Raw genomic sequence first — 12,578 nt, forward strand, 5'->3', positions numbered from 1 at the left:
AAACAGTAGGATGTGTGAAATTTGAATATATCATATTTTTTAAGCGGAGAGGCACTTGATGGAGTGGGCCAATATAATCCATTTTGGCACGAGACCTAGAACTGATGCAAATATTAGGATTTGCAAAATTAGAGCAAAATTACATTATAACTTCCCTTTCTGTGGAAGAAATATATTTTTTGAAAATTTCGAGCTTTTGTGGGAAAGCTACCAGAAGGTGTGGACCTATATTGTCCACCTTAACACCAAACCTTGGGTTACTATAAATGTTTGGATGTGTGAAATTTGAAGACAATCGGACTCTTACATCACATGTTATGAGAGTTGTAATTATTCAAATTTTTGACCATTTGTGGGGGGTACTTGATGAGGTGTACCGATATTGTCCATTTTCACACCTGACCTAACACTGACGCAAATATTAGGATTTGCCAAGTTGGAGCAAAATCGGATCATCTCTTTTCTTTCTGGGTAAAAAATTTATATTTTGAAAATGTTGACCTTTTGTGGGGGTGGTACCAGAAGGAGTGGACCGATATTGTCCATCTAAACACCAGACCTTGGAATCTTAACACCAGATATTGGGATGTGTGAAATTCAATCGGACTACTACATCACATTTTATGAGAGTTGTAATGATTCAAAATTTTGACCATTTGTGGGGGAGGTACTTGATAGAGTACACCGATATTGTCCATTTTTACACCTGACCAAAGTTGGGGCAAAATCGGATTATCTTTTCTTTTTCTGTACACTTTTTTGAAAATTTCCACATTTTGTGGGAGAGGTACCAGAAGGAGTGGACCGATATATCCCATTTACACAGGTGAGTTTTCGGAAGCCTTTCTACAGAGACAAAACCTTTCAAGGTAGACTGAAGTCCTTAAAGAAATTTTTAAGACCTGTCAATAAACAGAGGACCCTTCAAAGGCTTTCTCTAGATATATGATTTTCAAAGGACCATTAAAACGATAGATGTCTTCCAGAGGACCTTTCATTAACACAAAGTGTTTTTAAGGCTTTCTAGGGACAGAAGGTCTTTTTGAGGTCTTCTTTGAACAGAAGGCTCTTTAAAGCTTTTTTTTAGACAGAAGGCCTATTCTTCTATAGACTGAAGTCATTGTAAATGGCCTCTATGGCCTTCAGCAGATAGTGGGGCTTTTCAAGGTCTTCTATAGCTAGAAGAATATTCAACAGCCTTCAATATCCATCAAAATCTTTTAACACCTTTTCGGAAGCCTTTCTACAGAGACAAAACCTTTCAAGGTAAACTGAAGTCCTTAAAGACAATTTTAAGACCTGTCAATAAACAGAGGACCCTTCAAAGGCTTTTTCTAGATATATGATTTTCAAAGGACCATTAAAACGATAGATATCTTCCAAAGGACCTTTCATTAACACAAAGTGTTTTTAAGGCTTTCTAGGAACAGAAGGTCTTTTTGGGGTCTTCTTTGAACAGAAGGCTCTTTAAAGCTTTTTCGTAGACAGAAGGCCTATTTAGTCCTTCTATAGACTGAAATCAGTTTAAATGGCCTCTATGGCCTTCAGCAGACATTGGGGCTTTTCAAGGTCTTCTATAGATAGAAGAATATTCAACAGCATTCAATATCCAGCAAAACCTTTAACACCTTATATAGACGGAAGACCTTTAAAGGTCATAGATGGAAGATTTTTAAATATGTTCTACACACAATTGACAGAAGGCTTTTTAAAGATGTTCTGTAGACAGCATGATTTTTTAAGAGTTTTCCATGGACAGAATTACTGCCAAAGTCCCTCTATAGACAAAGAACTTTTGAGAGCCATCCATAGACATGTGATCTTTCAAGGATTGTCTACAGATAAAATATTTTTTTGATGGTCTTGAAAATATATAAGGTTTATATAAGGCCTCTATAGACTTAAGATCGTTGGCAAGGCTTTCCATAGAAATGCGACCTTTTAAGGATATTCTATTCAATGAAGGTGTTACAAAACCTGCCCTTTAAAGTCTTTAGGTTTTTTTAAAGACCTTTTAAAGTCGTAAACAGAAATTAAATTTTTTTTTACAGACAGGAGACATTTTTGAGGCCTTACATGTGTAGAAGGCTTTTTAAAGTAATTTTATAGACAAAAGGAATTTCAAGGATCTCTTATACACATAAAGCCTCTGCAGAACAGATAGCAGAATTTTGAGGGTATTCTATGGACAGAAAATTTCCCAATGTCCTCTATGGATAAAATACTTTAAAGAGGCTTCAATAGACATGCCTATACAGGGTGAGATAAAAAAACTGCAACCAACTTCAGACTGCTGTCATTTCAAAGCTACTCGTCCGACAGCTGTTAAAATTATCCCAGTCATAGCTCATTATATTGTTTTTGGTGACAATTCTCCAGAAAAAAATTTGTTCGTGATGGAATTTAAGCGTGATAGTGTCTTTATACTTGGCTGGAAAACCACAAGTGGCTATCGTTAGAGCACTCCAGCATTTAAATGGGAATAAATCGCTCGTTATCGTGATACTAGTAACGTAGCCCGACGTCAAGGAAGTGGACGGAAGAAAACAGTAACATCAGCAGAAATAGTTCGAAAAGTAAGGAAACGACTTGATCGAAACCCAAGTCGCAGTGGCCGAAAAATGGCTCGTGAGCTGAACATATCGCAATACTCTATTCGTCATATATTGAAAAATGAGCTCGGGGTAAAGCCATTGATATTCCAAAAAGTGTAAGAACTTACACCGCAACAGACAGAAAATAGACTCAAAAGAGCTGAAGAGTTGGTTTGCTTGGCCGAAAGTGGTGAACTGCTGAATGTGGTTTTCTCCGATGAGAAAACATTCGTTGTCCAGCAGTTTGTAAGCAAACAAAATGATCGTGTTTACTTGCCAAAGAGGTCAGCTGAAAATGTGCACCTTCGGTTGGCAACCAGAACTCAAGCCCCGGCCATGGCGATGATGTGGGCCGCCATAAGAGCCGATGGTCGCTCTTCGCTCGTATTAATCGACCTTGGCATCAAAATAAATGCCGAACATTATCGCGAAAATATTCTGGAGGGTGTATTAAAGCCATGGGCACGCGAACCTTTTGGCCGCAGACTTTGGACATTCCAACAGGACTCAGGACCATCGCACTCAGCACGCGCCACCCAAGAATGGTTACAAAATGAGGTTCCTCGCTTCTTTTCCAGTGCACCATGGCCTCCAAAATCTCCGAATACCAATCCGTTGGATTATTGTGTCTGGAGTATTTATAAAGCAAGGTTGGCACTAAAAAATACCAAGGTGTCGATCACCTCAAGTAAGCCGGAAATGGACCAAAATACCGCAGAGCAACAATCGGGCAGCATGTGACGATTTCATTGGCTGTTTGAAGGCCACAATTCGTGCCAAAGGTGACCAATTCGAAGAAATCTATACTTATTCTAAAATTTGAAGCTATTTCCGACTGTTTTTGCTTTCATTCAATAAAATTTAATCTAAAAATTATGGCGTTTGACTTTGTTGCAGTTTTTTTTTATCTCATCCTGTATAAGGCTTCTATAGATTCAAGATCTTTTGAACGGCTTTCTATAGAAAAATTATCTTTAAAGGATCTTCTATAGGCAGAAGGTGTTACAAAAGTCTGCCATGGATTGAACTCTTTAGGATCCTTCATCAGGCTGAAGGTGTTTTAATGGACTTTTATTGATAGGCGGTCTTTAAAAGGCTTTCAATATAAGCTTCTTTGTATATAAGACTTTTAGAAGGAATAGCTTCGAAAATGCTTCTTTCCAAAGAATGTCCCTTCAAGAATAACTATATATAGAAGGCCTTAATTAGGGGTGTCGCTTTTGGGTCATAAACGTGTAGAAGGTCTTTAAAGGAAGGAGGTTGAAGGCCCTCTAAAAAGGGCTTCTAAAAATGGTAATTTAAAGGTCTGCGTTGACCTGGCATTTTTAAAATTATTCTATGCTTTATGTAGATAGACGGACAATTTTACTACAGGCCCTCTATCTATAGACGCTCTTTACAAGCCTTATGTGTAATAAATGTCTTTAAGATTCTAAAAGAAGCCCTTAAGTTGGATTTTGTATAGTTTTTTTGTATCTTGGAGGATTTTACAAGGTTTTGGTGTAAAGATGACATTCACATGGCCTGTAGAAGGTCTTTAATATAATGCTTTTAAGGGGACTCCTGTCTATAAAAATCCTTTACGTCCAACCTGAGTTTAAGCTTGGAAAATTGTATCAAGTCCCACACTTTTTTCAAATTTTCACATTTACATTTTCTTTACTATATTTTTTTCCAAAAATGCATCGCCTCCATTTAACCTCTATTTTTTTTCTCCAGCTATCATGTTTTTTCATTGCCATAACCAGCATTCGAAAAAGTCATAACATTTGACTTTATGTTATTGTTTTCTTTCACTTTGGAAGTATTTCGAAGTCATCACATATCTTTAGTGCCGTCATAGATGAACGTGCTCATAAGTGTGACTCCTTGGTATAGCAAATGGGATCCTTTAGTCTCCTCCCTCCTCCACCTGCTAGTCACATGTGAACTCTGTGCGAATAAACATTGTATTTTTATGTACACCCAGCAAAAGTTTTGAGTTTCGTTTTCCAAAAAACATTGCAGTGGAAATATTGAAAGTGGAGTTGTAGAGGAAAATAGTTTAAGTAATTGAAAAGTTAGAGAAGCTGTCTCATAAGGATATGAAAAATATAAAATTTTTGATAAATACATTTTAATTTTTTTTTTAGGAGTTTGCTCTGAAATATGACAAGGAGTAACCTGCATAATTGTTTTTTCCCTCAAAAGTTTTTCCCTTTTTGTCGATCTTTGAAAAATATTTGCCATTTTGATTTTCCATTTTCAAATTTTCCCTGGGTTTCTTCTTTCTTAAAGAAGAATCGTGTTGGTCCCAATAAACAAGGTAATAAACTGTTGATGGGGGCCAAAGTGTCGTAGTTGCCGTCGCTGGTGCCAATAGTCAAAAGTCACATTTTCTCCCTGCCAATGATGTTGCTGTTGTTGTAATAATCGTTGTTTTCTTTTGCTTTCCCATATACATAACGATATCAACACACATGTTTTTCTTTTTTACCAGGGGAGAGTGGCGGATGCAGAGGAGAGGAAAGGAAAGGAAGGTTGAAGTCACTTAACTGGAAAGACTCCAGTATTGAAATATTTCCTGGCGCCGTCTATCTGTAACACTTACAAACTGTGGCAATCTTGTTTTCATTCAACAAAACTGTGTAATTGGATGCATATGGATGGCTGGTAGATAGGTAGCTAGGCAGGCAGGCAGGCAGGCAAGGAGGCCGACTGGCAGCCTGACACCATGAAGTGTTGTGACAACGAAAAAAAATGTACTTTTAGGCTTTCTCAGAGAAGCGAGAAGTTAGAGATGTGGAGTAGACTCGAAAGACATAAACAAACAAAAAATGCCATCATGTGTATCATAAAACGATATCTTGAATTTTGTCAATTAATGTCATCACGCTCCCAATAAAAATGCAATGGTGTGTGTGGAAATGCGGGTGAGGTTAGACATTAACCTCGTTTGGATACTTATTGGTATGGAACTCATTGGCGGATTTTTTTCCATAGGAAGAAAATTGCGGTAAGTGGAAAAAACTATGACGAGATGAACCCAAATGGGTTTGTCAAAAGACAAAAACCAAAAAAAAGTTATCGGTCTTGCCGACAGATATATACCCACAGCTAATGTTGGTTTATTTAAATATATTTTGACTTCTGTTATGGTTATTCAAATTCTTGACCCTCTATGGAGTAGGTTCTAAAGAAATGGACCAATATTGCCCATTTCGTATCTAAAAAGTATTGAGACGTCCCAGGTTTGGACTATATCGACTACTTCCATCACTTTATATAAGATAAGTCATAATTTAAAAAAAAAATGTTAAATTATCAGATATAGTCGACCGAATAATTCCATTTTCTTGCTTCATCTAATACAAATAAAAATTGACAACTAAAGGACCTTTCATAGACACAAGACCTTTTTAAGGCTTTCTAGGGAAAATTGATTTTTTGTGAAAAGAAGCTTTTATAAGGCTTTATTTTGGACAGATGGCCTATTTTAGACATTCTATAGACTGAACAATTTTTAAATAATCTTTTTGGCTTCCGTAGTGGGCCTTTAAAAGGTCTTCTATAGATAGAAGCATATTTAACTGCTTGTTAGAGATATAATGTTTTTCGAAGGCCTTCAATAGCCAGCAAAACGATTTAAGATTTTATATAGAGGGAAGACCTTTTAAAGTCCTTGACATAACATTTTAAAATATGTTTTACACATACTCGTAGTAAGCATTTTTGGGGCCCTACATGTATAGAAGGGCTTTTAAAGTTCTTTTGTAGGCAGAATTTTTCATTTTTCAAGGATTTTCTGTCGACATCAGAATTTTTGAGAGTTCTCCATGGACAGACAAAAACCGTTCCCATCTTCACAGCAGATCTTGTGTCTGAAGAAATACTGAGATCTGAGAAATATGAAGAAAACCGGATTCTTATTTCGGATTTTATAATCGTTTTGGTTAATCAAATTTTTGACTCTTTTTTGGGGAAATACAAGAAGAAATGGTCCGATTCATCCCATCTTTACAGCACATCTTGTGTTGATGGAAATATTGAGATGTACCAAGTATGAAAGGAATCGGATGTAAATTTCGCTTTTTCATGGATATTCAAAATTTTGACTACTTGTAGGGGAGCTACCAAAAGGAGTGCACCAATATATCCCATCTTTACACCAGACCTTGGGTTAATAAAAGTTTTGTGAAGTGTGAGATATGAAGAGAATCCGATACTTATTCCGGGCTTTATGATCCTTTTGCTTATTCAAAATTTTGACCCTTTGTGGGGGAGGTACCAGAAGAAATGGTTCGATATCTACCATCTTTATATGAGCTTCATGGATATTCAAAATGTTGATCCTTTGTGGGAGAGGTTCCACATGGAGTGAACCGATATATTCCATCTTCGCACCAGATCTTGGATTAATAAAAATATTACGGTGTGTGTAATTTGAAGACAATCGGAGTTATATGAGTTTTATAAGAGTTACATGAGTTATACAAAATGTTGACTCTTTGTGAGGGAGTAACATGATGGAGTGGACCGACATTGTCTATTTTCGCACCTGACCTACCACTGATGCCAGTATAAGGATTTGCAAAGTTAGAGCAAATTAGATTATCCTTTCTTTTTCTGTACAGTAAAATATATTTTCTGATCGTTTTGCTTATTCAAAATTTTGACCCTTTCTGTGGGAGGTACCAGAGGAAATGGTCCGATCCATTTTTTTGGTGTTGATGCAAATCGAATGTGATTTTGCGTTCTGTGACCTTCATAGATATTCAAAAGTTTGAGCTTTTGTGGGGGAGGTACCACAAGGCGTGGACCGACATTGCCTTTCTCCAAACTAGATCTAAGTTTGAGAATAATATTACGATGTAGCAAGTTTGGACCAAATTGGATACGCCCTTCGAGAGTTATCTTACGCACCAGCCAGCCGTCAGTCAGACAGAAGGACGGACATTGCTCGATCGACTCCTAATATCCTGATACGGACATTGTCCAAAGAGACCTAGGGTCTAAAATTGTTATTTCGGTAAGGCACGTTCTGGCCGTATCGAATGATATATAGCCTATCTGGCCATATGGCTGAGGGTATAATTACACATTCAATGCCTTCTATTATTTCTAGGTCATTTCCTGTATTTGATATAAACCTTCCTCGATCAAATTTTAATAAGTAAAAAAGCAGTAAGTGCGGCCAGGCCGAACTTTGAATACCCTCCACCATTTGGAACCAATTAGGAAATTTTCAACAAATAAAATAAAATAAAATCCGTTAACAATTTTGTTAAAATTTTAAAAATATCGAATATAGCCGTCATATTGGGGTTTAGACGATTACGCATAGGCAACTTTTGTCATAAGCCATCGAATCTTGAAAAAAAATCCGGTGAATAATGTAGCTAAAATCATCAAAATAAGGAATATAGGGAGATACCGTAATTTGGGGGCATACAAAGGCCTGGACCTGCATAGACAATTTTCTGTCACAGACCGAAATTTAAAACATTTCGTTGAATATTTCGCCTAAAATCATCAAAATACCGAATATTGGAAGAAGACGTGTGTGTGCCTACATACGCACTTTTTGTCATAGGCTGTAGTACCCATTACGAATTCTAAATACGAAATTTGAATCTCTCTAAAATCGTCAAAATATCGAATATCGGGTTATCGTTATATGTGGGCTATATGATATCGTTGACATTTCTCTTTCAGGGGATAAAGTGCTCAGAAAGAACTTTTAGTATAGATTTTTTGACAATTCCATTGAAAAATGTTGCTAAAATCATCAAAATAACGAATATAGGGTGGTACCGTTATATGGGGGATATACGATATCGTGGACCTCAGAGGGAACTTCTTTTGTGGATTTTCCAACAATTTCATTGAACAATTTGGCTACAATCATTAAAATACCGAATATCGGGGATACGGTTTATGGGGGCTATACGATATCGTGGGCCCATATAGCCCATCTTCGAACTTGACCTGCCTGCAGACAAAAGACTGATCTGTGCGAAAGTTTAGTTTCTTATCTTTATTTGTTTTGACTCTAGCGTGATTACAACAGACGGACGGCCAGGGCTAAATCGTCTTAGAATTTTTCGCTGTTCAAGAATATGTATACTTGGTAGGGTCTAAAATTATTGTTTTCATAAATTACAAACGGAATGACGAATTTAATATACTCTCCATACTATGTATGGGGAGGGTATAGAAATAGGTCTCCATTTTGACATCATTTTATTTTTACTCGTGTAATACAATTTTACTTAATTTTGCTTCTATTTGCTGTTCGACTTCTTTGCACTCGCTGTAGTACTTGACAAACACATCAACTTCCTCAATTCCTTCATTTTGTCACATTACAACTTTATAAAAATCTTCTCCCACATTCACAGCTTGTTAATTTGTCAATGTGCTGCACAAGACATTGCTTTAATTTGGGAATTTTCTTTTTCTGAAATTATTTCCTCAATAATGTATTTCACATGAATATTCATTTCATTCCATATGGAAACCGAAAGCGAAAACAAAAAAAAAAAAAAACTTCCATCTTTCCTTAAAAACAAACACCAGATGAATTCTCCACACATGTCTGGCCAAATTGTCGAAAAGTTCATTGGAAATGAAACGTTTCAATCCTCCTGCGGGAGCTGGTGTGGCAATGGCTCCCACTTCGGTGTCAAATAAAAGCAATTTCTTTAAATTAAAAGTACTCGGAGACGTAACCATAAACCGCAAAGGGACTATATTGGAGAATATTGTTATGTGTGCGTGTGTGTGTGTGTTGTATTTTATTTCCCAACATACCAAAAATACAATACAGCTTGAGAACAATATTATAAAAATATAATTTTTCAACAATGCTTGAGAAACACTTATGTTCCACAAACATTTCTCAAGTCTGTCCCTTGTTGACAAATTAGTTTTGATTTTTTGTGAAAATTGTCAGCAAGAAATTATTTTCTTTGGCAAAAAACTAAATCACGCGAATTTAGGACCCATTTGTGGACCGAACCCTTAAGGTATGGATGAATAATAAATCCGGGAATCTTTCACATAAATTATTCAAATCCCATTTCAGATTGGAAGCATCAAAAAAGTTGCAGGGATTCAATAAATGTGTAGTCTTAGTGGAAGAGATGCAGAAGTTCAAATAAGGGAGAAGAAAGCGTCAGGGTATCAAGGCCACATGCGGCAGTGACTACTGGGATGTCCATCAAGAAAAAACGTTTAAAATGATTAAAAACTAAAAAAAATAATATTTTATACTATTACAAAAATAAGCTTATTATAATATTATTTTTGTAAGCTTATTCTACAATTTCAAGTATAAGCTTATAAATAAGGGTTCCGTTTCGATTATTCTATACTTGTTATACAAACATTTTTCAATGTTTTCTCAAGATTTTCTCAAGCTTAAGGCTTATGTTCATAAGCTTATTGTAATATTATTCTCAAGCCATTTTGGTATGTTGGGTTCATACTCACAAACATATGTGCATTCGTAATTGTATTGTGGATATTAAAAAAAAAAAATACTACGAATTGGGCAGAGATTTTTATACGACTGAGTGTGTGTGTGAAATTTAATAAGGATTTAAAATATAAGGAAAAAAACTTGAAAAAAGGACTACATGTGAGTAATTGAGATATAAATCTGAGAATTGTTAAATAATAATAATATATTTTATAGTTCCAAATGTAATGAATTCTTCAAAAAATACTTTTCAAAGAATATTTTGAGAAAGATTATTTTAAGAAGTCCTTGAAAGCAAGAGAATCTTCAAAAAACAAAACTTTTTAAATTAGTTTTTTTTTACAGAAGACCTGAAATACTATATGTTGTTGGAATATATCGAACCACTCACGAATGGCTTATGCCGAATCACTCGAACCTCATGTTCAAAAATCGCAAATTTTTGAGATTTTTTTGTTTTAATTGGTAAAATAGCATTTTTTCAGGGCCTTCGTCGAAAAAACTCATTAATGCTTTAAACAAATATTTTTGCAAATAAGTTCCTAGCCAAATCCTCCCAAGTGTACTTAATTTTATAAATAAAAAAATATTAGCAAGGACCTTTTTTTTCTTATTCAATAGAGGAATTTTTAAGAAAATAATTTCAGGAACTTCTTTTTTTTCTTTCTGGATGTAAAACATGATTATTGTAAAATACTATTTTCAAGATCCTGGTCAAATATCGTGAATCTGTAAAAAATAGTTATGACTTCCCTAGAAGCAGTTTACACAAAAAATTAAAAAAAAAAAAAAAAATCAAGAACCTCAAGTCCGAATTAAATGCATTTTTTAAGAAAATATTTTGAAGAACCTCCTAACAAAAAATTATGGAGTTTTTTTTGGGAACAATTTTTAAGTACCTGTTTTCCAAAATAATGAGGACTTTCTGAGCAGAATATATGTTTTTTCGAAAGGGCTCTTGCACTTCTTAACAAAATCAGGACTTCCCGGGCCAATTTCTTCAGAAAATATTTTTATTGACATTCGAGACAAAAAAAAATTAAAATTTCAAGTCCAAGATTCATTCTACGAAAAAATAGCTCTACGAAAATAGAAAATAGTTTCAAAACCTTCAAAAATTAAAATTTCAAGTCCAACATTCATAGATATTTTAGGAAAATGATCGTAGTTCATAGCTCTACTAAAAAAAATAGATCATTTTATTACGTAATTATGGTGCGAGTGTGTGTGTGGGAATGTATGTAACTGTGTGCAGGTAACTCTCTTCCAAAAAAAAAAAAAAAAAGAAAGTCTTAAAGTCGGGCGGGGCCGACTCTATGATACCCTACATCACTTTGCTAATTTAGTAGAGCTCCGCATAACAATTAAAAGCTCATACACGCTATGATTATAATTTAAAGTTCAAAGGACTGAATATGCCGAAACATGTGAATCTTTTAAATTCGGACTTGTATTACCGATTTAGTGCACAATTAACTTGAAATCGGAGCTATATCCAAATCTGAACGGATCTCGATAAAATTTGGCAAATATATTTCTGAGCTGTGGGTAACAAATACAACAAATCGGATGAACAATATATATGGGAGCTCTAGCTATATCTGAACCGATTTTGATAAAATTTGGCGTACTTATTTTCAGGCCTAATCTGGTTGTATGTGCGAAATTCCATAACATTCGGCCTGATATTACACGTTTGGTGCACAATAAAAGGCAAAGTTTTGACTGATTATCTCCAATTTCAATAGGGTTCGTCCTTGGGCCAAACAAATTTCGTCTGGATAGGACAATAAATGCGAACTGTACTTTGTTTACAAAAATACATGGACAGACGGACGGACATGCATAAATCGACTCAGAATGTGATTCTATGCAGATCATCAAAAGGACCCATTGTCTATCTCGTTTCCTTCTGCCTGTTACAAACAAATTCACAAAGACATAATACCCTGACCACCTTGTGGTGTAGGGTATAAATAGCTCTACGAAAATAGAAAATAGTTTCAAGGCCTTCCTGACAAAAAATCATGGATATTTTAGAATAATCTTTTCAAAGACCTCCAAACCAAAAAATTCTAACGTTTTTGAAATTAAATAAAATAACGTTCCCTATTTTTTTAGGGATTTCCCCTACTAAAATCATTAAGAAACCCACAATCAAAAATCGTTGAGTTTTAAAAAAAAATTGTCCCCCACATCATGGAGTTTTTATTAAACATTTATTTTAAGGGACTCGTGGATTTTGTTAAGGAAAGAAGACTTTTATGCCAAACAACATTGTTTTGTATAAAATAAAAGTTTCAAGGATCTCCCTACCAAAAATCATGGATTATGGAAATATCTTCTATGACTTCAATACCAACAAACGTGGATTTTCCTTGAAAATTATCGTCAAAAAACTCTTGACCAAATATGTTTTTTTTAGTAAAATATTTTCAACGATTTTCTGACTAAGAATTGTGCAGTTTTTTAGAATTAGTTATTTAAAGACCTTCTAAGCATGAACTTTTTTAGTGATTTCG

The 12,578-nt window shown here is 35.0% G+C and overlaps 1 protein-coding gene and 1 long non-coding RNA gene across 3 annotated transcripts in view; one reads left to right on the forward strand and one right to left on the reverse strand.

Annotated features, from left to right (window-relative positions):
• Positions 1–12,578, reverse strand: part of LOC101891526 (uncharacterized) — a 217,739-nt gene that overhangs the window by 88,282 nt on the left and 116,879 nt on the right. The gene's annotated exons all lie outside the window — the stretch shown is intronic.
• LOC131804067 (uncharacterized) lies at positions 9,368–10,073 on the forward strand. The gene is made up of 2 exons (XR_009342887.1): positions 9,368–9,601; positions 9,661–10,073. It is a non-coding gene; the product is annotated as an uncharacterized LOC131804067 (long non-coding RNA).

The sequence above is a fragment of the Musca domestica genome, unplaced genomic scaffold (assembly GCF_030504385.1).
Source record: "Musca domestica strain aabys unplaced genomic scaffold, Musca_domestica.polishedcontigs.V.1.1 38, whole genome shotgun sequence".
NCBI classification, from domain to species: domain Eukaryota; kingdom Metazoa; phylum Arthropoda; class Insecta; order Diptera; family Muscidae; genus Musca; species Musca domestica.